Below are 18,369 nucleotides of genomic sequence, written 5' to 3' on the forward strand. Positions count from 1 at the left end.
AAAGCCCAATGAAAGGCACCGAGAATGGCGAGATGAACGATTGTCTCCACTCTGCTTTCGCCACTTCCTGGACATTTCACTTCATTTTACGTAAAGGATCTGGGGTAAAATAATGTTTTATCGTATTTATCTTATAAAAACTTCTGGAAAACTCATCAGCCAAGGTAAAAACGTGCAGCGCTACAGTCTGGAACCGCGCGACCGCTACTGTCGCAGGTTCGAATCCTGCCTCGGGCATGGATGTGTGAGATGTCCTTAGGTTAGTTAGGTTTAAGTAGTTCTAAGTTCTAGGGGACTCATGACCTCAGAAGTTAAGTCCCATATTGCTCAGAGCCATTTGAACCATTTGTTTTCGCATTAAAAGTCGAAGTCTGAGTGCTGCTAAATTATACGCTCAGTTGAGTGCAGCCTACTTGTATTTTACAAAAGTACTCAAGGAGAGATTTTCTCTTGTAACTATTAATTTTGCAGTCATCCAATCCCTGCCTTTAAATACCCCAAATATGATAATCGTTTAATTAAAAACAAATTTTTAATGTAGAACGTTTTTAAATGAAACTAAAAGTAACAAAAAAATATTTGCCCTACGCTCATGTAGATACCAATTCCCATACAGGCAGTTTTGGAAATTCGTGACTGCGAATTTTTAATAGCCATAAAATTACTTGTAATATTTAAAATGGAAAACAAAGTGCTCATGCAGTAGATAGCAGTTATGGGGTCAACTGTTAATTAATCAAGTAAGCACATGCTCAAAAGTTTCCCTTATATATATTTTTTCATTTTAAAAACTTAGTATGTTAACGAACATTTAAGTAATTATTGTCTTCTTCATAGTCTTGTGTGTGGTTCTTACGCCCCTTGGCACCTTGATGAGCCAGAAAGACTTATGTCAAATTTCGAATTTATTACAGAGATTTTTCTACCAGAGCACTTCCGAAGCCGAATGACGTCCTATCTGCCTATTAATAATGTATTAACCTGTTTGGTTGATATTTCGCTAAAAAATATAAATCAGAAAGCCAAATTAATCTTTTGTAATTTTAACAAAAAAAATTGTTTAATTTTGGCAGATTATTGCGATCAGAATCTGGGAGAGACTAGGAGCCACTCAAAGAACGAAGAGAAACTATCCAACGGGCCAGAGGCCTTCAACAACGGTTAGCTGCTTAGCTAATGGTGAACAGGAGGAAAATAATAAGAGGAAAACGGTCAATTGAGACGGCATGGCAGAATAACAAAGAGCAAAACTCTAAGACTTAGTGAAATCCGAGACCAGACCACTTTGAACCAAATTTTTAAAGATGAGCTGTGAGAAACCGGCACTAATCGATACATACGCCAAAACGAAATTCGGAAGTGAAACAGGAATCTGGAAGGAAGTGAAAGGTCTCTGTTGGATTCCTTTCATGTTTGATTTCGTAAATATGTTGTCATTTATGGAGTAAATTCCTCTCCTAAATTTACTGTGGCGTTTCTGACTATCTGGGAGGAGACTGAGTAGTGGAACGTGTTACTTTTACACATAAACAAGAACGATCTGTCACACTAGTACACTTTAAAACACAGTTTATATGTAATTCATGTCACACAGTCTCATACGGAACCTACATCCGCTTTCTGTTATATACTGTGTATGATAAGATACTGTCATCCCCCTTCCCTTCTGTGTGAGAGGATGAATGAGCAAATGTATTTGTAGTTGCATGCTTGAGGGTAGCAGACAAGCCTGTCTGCTAGAGAACAGTAGGACCAACGTCGGAACAGGTAGCTACGCTTCCTAAAAGCAAAGAGGTTTCTATCCTTAGTATGGTTCTGTCCGTCCGTTGTCATGTTGGTATAGGAAGCTGCCCCTCTGGCCACTTCCGTTGGTCTTTGTGAGCCACCCTCAGGAAGCACACTCGGCAGTAGGGCAGTTGCAGGGTGGCCGTGGCGAGCGTCTGAAGTGGTAAGATCTCCGGCTAAGCGCGTGTCTGCTAAGTCCATAGGACAATGGATTTGTTAAGTTCAGCCTACCTGAAAATTTAATCATCTTTATTTCGGTTTTAACTCTAAAATATCTAAGGTCATCTTAAATTGCAGCGTAGTGTAATTCTCGTGTGAAGTTCATATTATTTTCCGGTTGTTGCTTTGTTACTACTTTGTGAGTAAAGTGGAACCACGTGTTGATCAGTAACTCTAACTAAGTTCATCAATCTTAAATGCGAATGCTTGTGTGATTATAACGTCTCGTCTTGACTATATTTTCAATATAGCAACTTTTCTTTATGTTCAGCCCACGTGGGGTGTACTTTGCGAGACCACTACCACGTGCTTATATAACTGTTTGACCCATCAGGTTAATAGTAAGACGTTAGTAACCAGTTCAAGGTTTTGCTTTTGTCAATTGCTTTTCGATCTAATGTATTTTAATTATCAAAATTATTGTGGAGTTGTACGCTTTGTGTAAACCAAGTTGACCACGTGGAGCATGTGGTGTAATCATCAAAGTAGCCCTCAGCTATTCTTTTTGCGAAGACTTCACAAAGAGTTAATATGAATTTAGTATACCAGTGTGTGGTAATTACATGACGGACAGGATTGTGGTATGAACGTAATTTCTTTGGGTAAAAACTGAATCTGTTGGTTGTGGTTAATTTCTTCTTGCTTATGTTTCAATGTTCTTCGTGAGTTATTTTATGAATGCAGTGTCGTATGCAGTCTCCCAATCTTGGCTCCATATTTTATGTGTTCCGTAAGATTACAATCTCACATTTTTCAATCGTAAATAAGGCACCAGCTGAGTTATAACTCACGTATAATATGCTGAGATTTCAATGAACAATCTTAAAATAAATTTCCAAATATAAACTGATTTCTTTCTTTTTATTTAAATTCTCTTTTTATATATATATATATTACCGGTTTTGTATGACTATTAAAAGATTATCATGAATGTTAGTCTGCTTGGTAAACCTAGACTAAATATCTGATGAAACAGTTGCCCAGTAATCCACGGTTAACGTCCCCAGACAGATCACGGCTTTTAACCCACTTTCATTGTCAATTAGCACCGATATCAGCATACCAAATTAAAGTTACAACATTACACAGCAGCTAGCAAAATTCTTGTTACAACATTACAGAAGGTTTCATATCAATGGAAATGTTGGCTCTGAGCACTATGGGACTCAACATCTGAGGTCATCAGTCCCCTACAACTTGGAACTACTTAAACCTATCTGACCTAAAGACATCACACACATCCATGCCCGAGGCAGGATTGGCAGGATTCGAACCCGCGACCGTAGCGGCCGCGCGGTTCCAGACTGAAGCGCCTAGAACCGCTCGGCCACACAGGCCGGCAACGAAAATGATCTCACCCGTCCTAGTAGAAGTATTCGTATTCTTACATTGGAAAACGAAGAATAAACACATATAAACGTATCTAACTTCAAGTTACTTCGTTTTGATGATATTTTACCGTTTCCCTCTACTGCAGATAAATATCAACAACCAGTGGAAGAACAGAACATAGGGCGTTATAAAAACCCTAAGCAGAACTCATATAAAGGCAAAAATTTCGCATAAGGAGTACATCCATAAGAAAGGTGACCAAATTTAAATAGGAACTATTGATTCGTAGTTATTTCGCCAATTCTCTGTGGAGACAAGTGCCTGTAGTACGCGCTATTGAGACAACTTCGTCTCATTATTTGAAAGTTAAGTTACGTAAATGGTGTCGAGCGGTATTATGCTGCCGTAAGTCAGCTGTGGATGATGACTGCTGGGAGCTCATGTGACGGCAGTAATTTAGCCGTGAGCTTATTGATCATCACTCTGGCTTCATGTCTCTGCTGACCTTGAAATAAGGACCATCTAAGTATCTGCTTGCGTACTTGCTAATCACGCCACAGACGGGTTCTCGGCAGCGTGGTGGCCTCGCGGTTACTACGTTCTGCGTCAAGAGCCGGGCCCTCCATGACGTCACGCGGCCTTGATACGACGCTAGTGCCCGTGAGATGGGCACGCGCAGCCAGCAGTCAGTTGTGGACACGTGGGCCGCATGGCTGATTCTCCGGCAGACGACGCAAGCACAGGTAAGCAGCACACACGGCCGCTACCTGTAAACAATGCCTACTCCATTGCTGCGCCTTCGTAGTGCATACCTAGGCCACTGAAACCCCTACTGCCGCGTTCGAGTATATCTCCGACGGTTAATGTACGTGGCCCGACTGATTAACAGATAGTTCAGAGCCTATAATATGAATTATACATTTCATTACTCACTATGTGTACGGTCTGCAAAAAGGTCTGTGTACTGCGTGGTAGGGAACACTATCTGAAGCCTGACATTATGAAATTCAGTACGGACGTCCTGTAAACTCTACATCTGTAATTCGTACGCCACCGTGTGGATTGTGGTCGGAGCTACTTGCTATATTTGGACCAAACTATTCGCAGATGATGTGCGGATAGAACATCTGTCAGGAAGTCTGGGTATAGGTCCACATCTATGTAACTTATAGCCAGTCGTTGCGGCCGAACGGTTGTAGGCGCTTTAGCCCGGGACCGCGCTGCTACTACGGTGGCAGGTTCGAATTCTGCCTCGAGCATGGCTGTGTGTGATGTCCTTAGGTTAGTTAGGTTTCAGTAGTTCTAAGTCTACGGGACTGATGACCTCAGATGTTGAAGTCCCATAGTGCTTAGAGCCATTTGAATCTTTTTTATTTTTTTAAATTCATAAACAGAGCAGTTGAACGGAATGGACAGTGTCTTGAAAGGAGGGTATAAGATGAACATCAACAAAAGCAAAACAAGGATAATGGAATGCAGTCGAATTAAGTCGGGTGATGCTGAGGGAATTAGATTAGGAAATGAGACACTTAAAGTAGTAAAGGGGTTTTGCTATTTGGGGAGCAAAATAACTGATGATGGTCGAAGTAGAGAGGATATAAAATGTAGACTGGCAATGGAAAGGAAAGCGTTTCTGAGGAAGAGAAATTTGTTAACATCGAGTATAGATTTAAGTGTCAGGAAGTCGCTTCTGAAAGCATTTGTGTGGACTGTAGCCATGTATGGAAGTGAACCATGGACGATAAATAGTTTAGACAGCAAGAAAATAGAAGCTTTCGAAATGTGGTGCTACAGAATAATGCTGAAGATTAGATGGTTCAAATGGCTCTGAGCACTATGGAACTTAACATCTGTGGTCATCAGTCCCCTAGAACTTAGAACTACTTAAACCTAACTAACCTAAGGACAACACACACATCCATGCCCCAGGCAGGATTCGAACCTGCGACCGTAGCGGTCCCGTGGTTCCGGACTGAGCGCCTGAACCGCTAGACCACCGCGGCCGGCTGAAGATTAGATGGGTAGATCACATAACTAATGAGGAGGTATTGAACAGAGTTGGGAAGAAGAGGAGTTTGTGGCACAACTTGACCAGAAGAAGGGATCGGTTGGTAGAACATGTTCTGAGGCATCAAAGGATCACCAATTTAGTACTGGAGGGCAGCGTGGAGGGTAAAAATCGTAGAGGGAGACCAAGAGATGAATACACTAAGCAGATTCAGAAGGATGTAGGCTGCAGTAGGTATTAGGAGATGAAGAAGCTTGCACAGGATATAGCATGGAGAGCTGCATCAAACCAGTCTCAGGACTGAAGACCATAACCACAACAACAGCAACAACAAACCGATTTTGGAGAGTATGTATCTGTACACCTTCATTACATTGAAAGAAAGGAAGGTTGTATTTTTCTGTGGTAACGGAATAATATTTACTCTTTACATAGGTATAAGAATGTTTCCAGATATTTTGTGGTTGGTAATACTTCTAAATTTTTATTTAAATTTTTGTTCTATTATTAATTTTTATACCCCAACTCAAATGATATTTCCTCAAAATCATGTAATAGTAAAATTGGCACTTTATCTTTCTTAATCCACAATTTTTCTCTTTTCATTTCACGTTTTTTGACAGTTTCGTCCTGATGATTTTACAGTTGCCGCTTACATTTTCATGTAAACCTTCCCGCAACGCATAATATTTTTCCAGAAATATTCTGTACAGGTTCTTGTTTATTATTAATGCAACGTTCTCGCGATGCTAAAATAACCTATTAAATAATTTTCGGCTTTTTCCTCAGAATTTCTTCCCTCTTACGCTGATCTAACATGAGAAATGCACCACACTCAAGAAATATCACTAAAGCATCGATATAATGAAAATAAGGTAAGCGATTTGCTATACAAGCGAATTAAATTCCCCTAGAATTTATGAGATGAAACGGTCTCGCAGTCTGTCTTATGAACAAGCAGATTTACTTGGTATTCCATGGCAAGTCAAAAAATGGTTCAAATGGCTCTGAGCAATATGGTACTTAACTTCTGAGGTCATCAGTCCCCTAGAACTTAGAACTACTGAAACCTAACTAACCTATGGACATCACACACACCCATGCCCGAGGCAGGATTCGAACCTGCGACCGTAGCGGTCGCGCGGTACCAGACTGTAGCGCCTAGAACCTCTCGGCCACTCCGACCGACCATGGCAAGTCACACAGGATGGATATCCCTAGACTTTGGGCAATTGTGATAAAAAGTAGTATTAGATTCCAGATGTTCGAATCAAACACTTTTCGACATTTATAGTTACTTACCTTTCTCATTGTGGATTGTGACATTACAAAGACGATGCCACCTTGGGATACGCACTTCACTGAATGCCGACTCATGCGGAACATTAATCACAAGCGGCGTTGGATGGGTAATGGAACACGTTTTTTTCTGAAAGCAGGTCGGTTTAATCAGAATTCCAGTACAGTATGGTATTTCCCTATTTTTCTTTCTATAGAACCGTGCTTTTCAACATCATCTCCGTTCAATGTGATGGCCCTACACCACCTTACTGGGAGGGCCTGAGTGGCCACATGGTGCCTCTCTATTGGCAGACGTCTTGCTGCGTCAATAACCTCTGCGTCATCGACATAATGCTTCCCACGGAGTGGATTCTTCATGGGGCCAAACTGATGGAAGTCGAAAGAGACGATATCCTGGTTGTGGGGTGGCGTCAAGGAGTGTCCCCTATGTTCACCATCGCATGAGTCACAGTTGCGTGCCGCCGTTTGGCATGCGGGAAATACTACAGGTTTGCACGGCATTGTTACGGTGGTGATACGCGTCTCGCCCAACGACTCACGGTGCTTTTGCTCATTGGCATATCTACGTAGACACTCCGCAATCACCTATGAATATCTGCGAAGCTCTGATTTTCCACCAAGAGCAACTCGAAGACAGCTCTCTGCTTGGAACGCACCTGCGCTAGAGACGAAATTTAATTGAAGGTTACGCATAGCGCCGCCAGCAGTCGGAGCTTCATGGAACTATAAGGACTGAAGCTGAAATATTTTACGATGTTCCAAAATAAAATCCGCATTTTTCGACCGAAGTTGGCAGAGAGCAAAAAAAAAAAAAAAAAGTGTTGCGTTACTTATTGAACGTCCTCATAGTTGCTAACAGGTGGTTGCTCTATGCAGTGGGACTTGGTCAAAATTTTTGCGTCCATTAATCACTCTGAGACCTGATGCTGAAGGAAACAACAGAAATTTGTCTGGCGAAGCATTTCATTAATACAGACGGTGGCTTCTGCCTGGAAAAAGAAGGGCTTCGGCGCTTTCTTTGTTCAAGTAGTAAGTATGTCGCTAAGGGACAGCTCGTCTTCATGAACTCGTATCCCAGCATGGATCGAGCTTCTAACAAAAGATTCAATAAGTGCACAGCTCTTTCCCGTCGAACAACATCTCTGGCCCTTGTGAGTGTGTGGGTGCATGCGCAGTGGCATGACCTTGAGGTTTAACAACACGGACGCAAGTGCTGTAGATTTAGTCTACCAGTTCATTCGGAAGGTAACCGATAAGTATACGGTCGAAATATCGGTTTAAGAAATGGAGCTCCTGCAACTACAATACCGAAATACAAAAGATATGTCATTGTATTGCAAAAAGAAAACTCATAGATCGAACAACCAATTCCTCGTCCAAGGTCGAGCTCGGAGGACCACTCATTGAAGTTGTTAAGAATAAAAACTGGATGTCTAGAGGAGCATGGATTTTTATCGTATTCTTTTATTTTAGGCAGAAGGAAGGAAGATAAGTTTTAATGTATCGTTGAAAAAAATGGTTCAATTGGCTCTGAGCACTATGGGACTTAACTTCTGAGGTCATCAGTCCCCGAGAACTTAGAACTACTTCAACCTAACTAACCTAAGGACAGCACACACATCCATGCTCGAGGCAGGATTCGGACCTGCGGCCGTAGCGGTCGCGCGGTTCCAGACTGTAGCGCCTAGAACCGCTCGGCCACTCCGGCCAGCTAATGTATCGTTGACATGGAGGTCGTTATACATGGAGCACAACCTCAGATTATACGGGAATAGGGAAGGAAATCGGCTGTGCCATCTCAAAAAAAATATCCCGGCACTTGCTCGGAGCGATTTATTGATATAACGGAAAATCTAAATCAGGATGGCGGGACGCGAATTTGAACCAGCGTCGTAACGAATACGAGTCCATTGTGTTAGTTACTGCACTAACTCGCTCGGTTATTTTGATATGGCGTGATATGGCGATCAAAGAATAGTGACGACAAATGAAAGGCGGGGAGCGAAAGGAATGCAGAAGAAAAGGAATACTGAAACAGTGTTTCTGTTAGTAGACGACACTGCGACTTGTCCCAATCGTTATAGGATCAGAGCAATGAAATCACCCAGCTTCACAGGAAGGCAGCTAAAGCAAGGATAAGGGACTCCCCCGAGAAGCGTTTATTTATTTGCAAGTTCCGTGGATAAACACTGCGTCCTCTCGCTGCCATGTGGAATGACGCAGTGTGAGGACACTGCAGTATACTTTCTCGTTTGGGAATCAGGTATGACATTAGTTTTTCTTTGAAGTTAATTTTATGATAACAGAATGAGATTTTGACTTTGCAGCGGAGTGTTCGCTGGTATGAAACTTCGTGGCAGATTAAAACTGTGTGCCGGACCGAGACTCGAACTTTGGACCTTTGCCAATTTTATGTTATGTTAAACTCTTTACAACACTGCATAGATTGTTAAAGATATCTATCTTTGATACATGATTTGATAGATGATATCAAAGATAACGTATCTTAGAATATCTCAGTTCTTTCTATGCCACACATACCGTGATCAGAGGATCTCCTTGTAGTATTAAATTTATGAATTTGTGGTTTTGAGATTGTGTTTGATTAATGGCAACAAACCTCAAGGCGGAGCGAACGCGCTGTGAACCTTTTGCACTATAACCAAAAGGCTGTTATGAAGAGGTTGTAGAGAGGACTTCTCGTATTATCTTTATTAGACACTTCTGTGCTACAAACACATACTCCTAAATGGCGAAGTACCCTATAACCTCATGTCTTAAGACATTCATGAACGAAAATGGGAAAAGTAAATAACTTTTTTTTCATTTTCATCCAAAGAACCTGATATTTTTGTAATGAAGAAGTTGCCAAGCATAGATGTTTAAGAAGATCTGCGGCATATGACTTGCTCTTTGTATTTTTTATAAATATAAACACCTGACAGTATAGAATATCTTGTTTAATTTATTATCTTGATTTATCAACGTTCAATGGCAGCACAGGTGCAGAGTAATCCTGTTTTATATACGTTTTCAACTATTGAATTAACTACTGAAGTCACAGTACAAGAATAACATCAAAACTAATGAAATCCTCTCGGGCTTCCATCCGGGTAGCTGCGTCGAAAATCCGCGTCGTTTCGACAAGTGTCATTGTCATCATCTTCGCCAGAAGATGATGAGAATGACACTCATCGAAACGTTGCGGATTTTCGACACATCTACCCGGTTGAAATCCCGAGAAGATTTCGTCAACAGTATACACCGGGAAAGTCTACACTCACATAATATCAAAACAGTGTCTGGATGTAAAACACTATAAGCGAAATATGCAGATGGAGGATACAGCTAAGTACATCGCAGTGCCAAAGCTAAGGCCGAGATAAGTAAATAGACGAAACATATTAACTGCACGATTGAAATGAATCGAAGAGGAGGAGCAAGTTGCCAGAGGTTTCTAGTTCGTGTACGGCAAGTTGGACGTCACGTGGGGTGAGATAAGCGTGACTACTGGTCTCATAGAACGAAGCAGCCGAAGGATCCAGAAAAGACAGTGTGCGTCAGTCAGTGAGCAGTTACGGTACACTGTAGGGGTGGTCTTCGTTACAGCATGGTACAGTGACGACATTTGGATGACTTCACGCGGAGAGGAATCATCGGGAAACGGGAAGGACTAAGTGTGACGAGTGTAGCCCAGGAGTTTGGCATTGTTCACACTTTTGCTTCATGTCCATGAGGTGCGTTCCGTATCTGCTGCCTGAAGGAGAGAAAGTACTCAGCCGCGATTTTCTACAACAACTGATGACTACTTCATTGTGCAAACAGTGCAAGCTAGAGAGGATGGAGTATTTGTGTCACTGAGGAGTGGCTCTACTCTACGATGTCATTCAGAATCACCGAATTGATTCTGCTCTTCCCGAGTTGTCTGCAATATTCAGCTCCGTAGCATTTGCTTAACAACTTCGCCTTTGCAGCTTATTCAAACTTCCGTTAGTCGATGCGCCCTACCTGGTACCCATTGCGTGGCATTATGGAATTAACAAAGTCTGCGCCGTTCGAACCACTTTCCGCGGAGCTGTTCACAGTCTCTTCTGGGAGTGGCGAAATAGACGTTCTCCCTGACCGAGAATCAGCGGTGAAATATTTATGCTTTTTGGCTGGTGGGTGGCGACGCTTCCGTGGGGTTAAGTAATGCCAGCTGTTTTGCGCTAAGAAACGCGCTACTCTCGCATTCCCTTATTAGTTCTCATACGTACAATTCACCCGCATTTTAATAAAAATTCGTTCTGAATTTCACCCTTTTTCTGTCTGTTTGATGAATTATCTTACATATTTACATTTACTTTGATCTTTTTGTTGCAGTGATCACAAGAAAATTTATCCTTGTTTAACATTGTTTTCCTAGATCGTTTCTTTACCATTTTATTCTATAATCTCTTACTTACTAGAACGAATCCATTCCGAAGGAATTTCATGATTGGTTGTTCCCTTTGCACGATTTCTTGCCTTCTGAGGAAAATTAGGCTGCACACATAAAAGCTGGTACCACCATACCGCTAGTGGTTGATACACTGATTGCTACGATGTTTTTTTTTTACGCTTCTCTAGATCTCTCCGATCATGCTGTAACATTTGATCTAGCGAAATTTATCCCTCTTCTGCAATGAATAACTCATCTATTGTTCATACTAAATTGAGATCTAAAGCATTATTCAGAAAGGTTAGTTTTTCCATGGGTAACACGCTGAACGATTTCTCCGGCCAGTACAACATCGGCCGAGATCGGGACCCTGCTATGGTGCCTGTAATCGTAACAGGAAGCTATAACTTTGCTCCGGCTATATCACACTTCATTTTAACTCTAACTTTGCCGTACTCGTTAATTTCGTACTATTAATGGATTAATGTTTCTGGAGAAAACATAGCGTAAAACAAGCGGCTGCCATTCCTTCGAAATTGTGGCTGCGGCATTAATACTACTTCTTTACACAGTGGTGCATCCACATTGCCTACAAACAGCTGAATTATACTCGATAGTTTGTCAGTACGAATTACCTGAGCTGCAAATGGTCGACTAACTCCTTGATAGAGTTGCTGAGGTCTCTTACTGAGAAGACAAGATGTGTACGTCTTTGTCCTGCCAAAAGTATTACTTCATTCATTCGCACTTATACCCTCTTGTCGATAACTTTGCATTGACCGGATATGGATGGATCATCAAACATTGCAAACGGGAATTCAAAATTGCAGCTGGAAATAGCATGTTAAATTCACAGGGAGTCACAAAAAGGTACGGCCAAACTTTCAGGAAACATTCCTCACACACCAATAAAGAAAAGATGTTATGTGCACATGTGTCCGGAAACGCTTAATTTCCATGTTAGAGCTCATTTTAGTTTCGTCAGTATGTACTGTACTTCCTCGATTCACCGCCAGTTGGCCCAATTGAAGGAAGGTAATGTTGACTTCGGTGCTTGTGTTGACATGCGACTCATTGCTCTATAGTACTAGCATCAAGCACATCAGTACGTAGCATCAACAGGTTAGTGTTCATCACGAACGTGGTTTTCAGTCAGTGCAATGTTTACAAATGCGGGGTTGGCAGATGGTGGTGGTGGTGGTTAGTGTTTAACGTCCCGTCGACAACGAGGTCATTAGAGACGGAGCGCAAGCTCGGGTTAGGGAAGGATTGGGAAGGAAATCGGCCGTGCCCTTTCAAAGGAACCATCTCGGCATTCGCCTGAAACGATTTAGGGAAATCACGGAAAACCTAAATCAGGATGGCCGGAGACGGGATTGAACCGTCGTGCTCCCGAATGCGAGTCCAGTGTGCTAACCACTGCGCCACCTCGCTCGGTAGTTGGCAGATGCCCATTTGATGTATGGATTAGCACGGGGCAATAGCCATGGCGCGGTACGTTTGTATCGAGACAGATTTCCAGAACGAAGGTGTCCCGGCAGGAAGACGTTCTAAGCAATTGATCGTCGTCTTAGGGAGCACCGACCATTCCAGCCTATGACTCGCGAATGGGGAAGACCTAGAACGACGTGGACACCGGCAATGGACGAGGCAATTCTTCGTGCAGTTGACGATAACCCTAATGTCAGCGTCCGAGAAGTTGCTGCTGTACAAGGTAACGTTGACCACGTCACTGTATGGAGAGCGCTAGGGGAGAACCAGTTTTTTCCGTACCATGTACAGCGTGTGCAGGCACTATCAGCAGCTGATTGGCCTCCACGGGTACACTTCTGCGAATGGGTCATCCTACAATGTGTCAATCCTCATTTCAGTGCAAATGTTCTCTTTACGGATGAGGCTTCATTCCAACGTGATCAAACTGTAAATTTTCACAATCAACATATGTGGGCTGACGAGAATCCGCACGCAATTGTGCAACCACGTCATCAACATAGATTTTCTGTGACCGTTTGGGCAGGCATTGTTGGTGATGTCTTGATTGGGCCCCATGTTCTTCTACCTACGCTCAATGAGCACGTTATCATGATTTCATACGGGATACTCTACCTGTGCTGCTAGAACATGTGCCTTTACAAGTACGACACAACATGTGGTTCATGCACGATGGAGCTCCTGCACATTTCAGTCGAAGTATTCGTACGCTTCTCAACAACAGATTCGGTGACCGATGGATTGGTAGAGGCGGACCAATTCCATGGCCTCCACGCTCTCCTGACCTCAACCCTCTTGACTTTCATTTATGGGGGCATTTGAAAGCTCTTGTCTAGACAACCCCGGTACCAAATGTAGAGACTCTTCGTGCTCGTGTTGTGGACGGCTGTGATACAATACGACATTCTCCAGGGCTGCATCAGTGCATCAGGGATTCCGTGCGACGGAGGGTGGATGCATGTATCCTCGCTAACGGAGGACATTTTGAACATTTCCTGTAACAAAGTGTTTGAAGTCACGCTGGTACATTCTGTTGCTCTGTGTTTCCATTCGATGATTAATGTGATTTGAAGAGAAGTAATAAAATGAGCTCTAAAATGGAAAGTAAGCGTTTCCGGACAATTGTCCACATAACGTATTTTCTTTCTTTGTGTGTGAGGAATGTTTCCTGAGAGTTTTACCGTACCTTTTTGTAACACCCTGTATACCTTAGCTTGATCTGAATAATCCTTAGCTGTAGAAGCATGAGCAAAGAATGTTATTTACTTTTCACTAGATGTAGAATGTGTTGTGTCCCTGTGCGGAATTCTTTTTCCACTTGCAATAATCCCAATCACTTCAGCTTCACACAGGTGCAAGGAAAATATACCTTTGATAATATATTGCGACGTCGTCTTCTACGCCACCTAGGAGAAAGGAATTACCACGTATCTCCTCGCTCCTTAGACAGAAGAAGACTGCTAAAGCAAACTAAAAGAAAAATAATATTAATCTATGTACCCCACCACAAAATTAAACGCAATAGTCTGCGTTCTTGACACTTATCACTAGACCTAAGCTCATAAGGTACACTCTGTATTTTTCTCTTTCCGTGTGGTAATTTCTTTTTCGATGGTAACGATGTGGGTATTTGTGTTAACGAATCAGCTGTGCCTTAAAAGGTTTAACTCGACTAACTTGCAGAACCGATGTTTTCGTAGGTAATAGTGACTTAACACTGACCGGTGAAGTCATTCCCGCAGGCTGGTACGGTCCTTGACATTTTGTCAAGAATTTCTTGGTTGGACACTTCGAGGTATACGGATTTTCTAGTAGAACCCACTGTCCTATTCTGTACTGATTAATATACTCGTTCCCTGCCTATTCGCTCTTGATGCTCCAGTGCCTTAATGTTTGCACGTTCTACTCGTTTACGAACTTCTGTTTGTGAATTGCTACACGTGTTCACCCAGCATTCCTAATTTTCATGGCACTAAATCAAAAGTCGACGGCAGTTTTCATCCATACACCATTTCGTACAGTGAGTTGTACACATTCATCACACAGCCAAACAGACATCCCCTTCTAAACGTTGACTTTTCACATAGTGTCATAACTTATTCCGTATGGCATATTGTACACGTTCCGTAAGATCATTACATTGTGGATGGAAAAGAATAGTCCGTAATTTCTTTACACGCAGTAGACGACATTACCTGTTTCTCCAGAGCAGGCATAAAATTTAGTTTCTTGATATGACATGTGGTATAACTAACTTAAGAAATCAATGGTTCGCCATAGCTTGAGCTACTGTGCTTGATTTCTGATCTGGTACTGCTATCAGCACGAGGCACCTTGAGAAATAGACGATCATCGCCAGTAAATACTTTTTACCCGCTAAACTTCTATTAACGGTCCTAATGCGTCATTTTCAATCATTTGAAATATTTTCCGATTATGGTAACCTATGACGTTGTATCTTTTTAATACTCTAATCTGTTAGTTGAACATAAGAAATTCAACTATTATTTTCATATTGCTCCACATCACCCAGCCGTATACTACACCAAAATCTCTTTGCGACTCAGCTGCCAGTAGCTTTAAATCTGTCAAATACTTTGCCTATACGTTCAGCATGTTCAGCTAGATCTTTAGAAAAATCTATGATTTCATCCAAGCTGACCATGGAGTTTTTCGCTTTTAAAACTTTTGGGACTCTAATAAACAATGAAATGTTGCAGGTGGGTTTTTGAACCCAAAAGGAATTCTACAATACTGCTAGCACCTGGATGATGTTGTAAAAGCTGTTTATGGACTATCTTCTGGACATACTTCGATCTAGTGCTAACTACTCCTTGAATCAAGTATGGAAAAGAATTTACACCGTCCCATGTTATGTCTTCTTCGAGCTGTTGATCTATGAACTGTTCTATTATTGGCTTCAGATGTTTTGGTTACCTGCTACAGTTCACTGTTGCATGACTGCCTGTTGGAGTACGATGCTGTGTTATGGGTGTGGCTGGCCCAGAACCTTCTGAATTAAATAAATCATTGTACCAAACTAATGACTCCACGACCTATCGATCATTTCCCGTTGAGAGTCGAACCTTGTTATGGAACGCAGACTTACTGACAGTTTACATGACATCTTACTCTATTTCTGACCCATCAATGTCTTCTTCTTCTTCGAGTACGTGACTTGTAGCTATTAGTAATCCCTTCAGAAGATTTACTTCATTCGTTGTGAAATCAGTCATGGTTACTGGCACCATAAGCTGTCCATTTATTTCCTTACGATATTTTATACTTCTTCGTATAAAACAATGCTGTTCACCCAACATATCATTACTTCACATAGTTTCTATTAAACACAATGCGTATTGTGCAACATCTGTGCCTATCGTAAACCAAACTAGGTTTCCTGTACTTGCTGGTACTCTTTCATGTGAAACAGTTTTTAACGTAGTTGTACACAGCTTAGTTCGTACAACCTTAGCAAAGGGTTTACCTTTGACACCGAAACATTTGCACCTGTTGCATCCATTGGAAACGAACCCCCGTTGAGTTTAACTGTTCGTTGCGAAAGGCAGATTTTAGCATGGTGGCCTACCGGATAGTCTTAGCAGAGTATTTTAGAAAATCTTTGCCTCACACTTGGAAACAATTCTATTTGTTTGTGAAGCCATGTGTTCCCTGCTTTAAACTTGAACTGTGTTCAGTATGAGATTTTCACTCTGTAGCGGAGTGTGCGCTGATGCGAAACTTACTGGCGGATTAAAACTGTGTGCTGGACTGAGACTCGAACTCAGGACCTTTGCCTTTCGCGGGCAAGTGCTCTACCATGTGTGCGCCGGTATCTACTAAAAACCTTACTTCGTTTTATTTACCCAAGCTGTCAAGCAACAGTCTGAATCTGTATACGTTTTCACAATACTGTGATCTATTGGGAACGCTTTCCGATGGAAGGAACTTTCCCATTCCCGTTTAACTGTTTCTTTCTCGCACTGTACTTGCCCTCCTAGTTCATAGTTTCACAATCTCCAGCCTTATGCTCATAGTTTGGAAATTACAATATTGTGCTTGACTATACTGCGCCTTTAAATGCCACAAAACTAACGTTCTTCACCAAATCAGAATATTTTATGTTCACTGCGCGTCCTAGTGCACTATCCACATCATGTAAACGGATACTAACACTAAGTGCCTATGCTACATCCTCAGCGTCCTTAATTCATACTTGCGGCATAAGAAGTCACTCTCATTTAGCCAACCGCCTTGTAAAATAGGGTGGAGGAGCCGATAGGGGTTCAGGGCACTCTCTTGCCCTTGGGGTAAATGGAAATGAGCGTTAGGCGTCATTGGCCGGGAGGCCATTTACGGGGCAGGTCTATAACATTCCACGCCACAATGGGCGACCTGCGCGCCGGATGGGGATGAAATGATGATGAAAACAACACGTCACCCAGTCCCTGAGCGGAGAAAATCCCCGTCCCAGCCGGGAATCGAACCCGGGCCTGTAGGACGGCAATCCGTCACGCTGACCACTCAGCTATAGGAGTGGACGCCCTTGGGGTGGGAAACTGCATCTAAAGGCGGAGGAATCAACAACGATCAACGGTATGAGGACGCAGAAGGCAATAGAAACCACTGCATTAAAAACACAATGTGTATCCACAGGACACGTGACCTGTAACTGAGAAAGTGTCTTGATGATTTCACCATTGGCAAAAGATTACGAAATAGTCTCATTCTTACCTCCAGGAGCGAACTGCCAAGTGGTAGGTGACTATGAGAGAAAGATTGAATAACCAGCGAAAGGACAACGTTCTACGAATAGGGACGTGGAATGACAGAAACTTGAACGTGGTAGGAAAGCTATAAAATCTGAAAAGGGAAATCCTAAGGCTCAATCTAGATTTAGTGGGGGTCAGTAAAACGAAATGGAAGGAAGATAAAGAGTTTTGGCCATACGAGTATACAGTACATCAGCAGTTGCCGAAAATGATACAACGGGACTAGGATTCGTCATGAATAGAAAGGAATGACAGAGTAAGTAAATGTGAACAATTCAGTGACAAGGTTATATTCGCCAATATCGACTTCAAACCAACACCGACAACAATAGTTCAGGTATTCATGCCGACGTCGCAAGCGGAAGATGAAGAGATAGAGAAAATACATGAAGATACTGAACTTGTAATTCAGTACTTAAATGGAGATGAAAATCTAATAGTCATAGGTGAACGAAATGAAGTTATGGGGGAGGATGTAAAAGGAAGGGTTACAACATGGACTTGGTAGTAGAAACGAGAGAGAAGAAAGACTAATTGAGTTTTACAATAAACATCCATTAGTAATAGCGAATACTCTGTTTAAGAATGACACGAGGAGGATGTTTACTTGGAAAAGGCCGGAAGATACACGAAGATCTCCGATATGTTACATCACTGTCAGGGACAGATTCTGATATCGAATACTGGATAGTAAGGCGTACCCAGAGGCATATATAGACTCAGGTCACAATTTAATAGTGATGAAGAGCAGACTGAAGTTTAAAAGATTAATCAGCAAAAATAAATGCACAAAAAACTGGGATATGGAAGTACTAAGAAATGAAGAGGTATGTCTGAAGTTCTCTGACACTGTAGACACTGCAATGATGAATAGCTCAGTAGGTAGTACAGTTGAAGAGGAATGGATAAGTTGGAAAGAAAACTGTAGATACAAAGAACACAGATAATAATAATAACGTGTGACGAGGGCCTCCTGTCGGGTAGACCGCTCGCCTGGAGCAAGTCTTTCGATTTGACGGCACTTCGGCGATTTGCGCGTC

General features: G+C 42.1%; 1 long non-coding RNA gene across 1 annotated transcript in view; it reads left to right on the forward strand.

Moving 5' to 3' along the window:
* Positions 1-4,027: 4,027 nt before the first annotated feature.
* The window catches only part of LOC124545327, a 46,457-nt gene continuing 32,115 nt past the window's right edge, over positions 4,028-18,369 (forward strand). Inside the window, exon 1 of the long non-coding RNA XR_006967603.1 lies at positions 4,028-4,079. This is a non-coding gene — a long non-coding RNA (uncharacterized LOC124545327). The remainder of the gene's footprint in view (positions 4,080-18,369) is intronic.

This window comes from Schistocerca americana, chromosome 8 (genome assembly GCF_021461395.2).
Source record: "Schistocerca americana isolate TAMUIC-IGC-003095 chromosome 8, iqSchAmer2.1, whole genome shotgun sequence".
Classification (NCBI taxonomy): domain Eukaryota; kingdom Metazoa; phylum Arthropoda; class Insecta; order Orthoptera; family Acrididae; genus Schistocerca; species Schistocerca americana.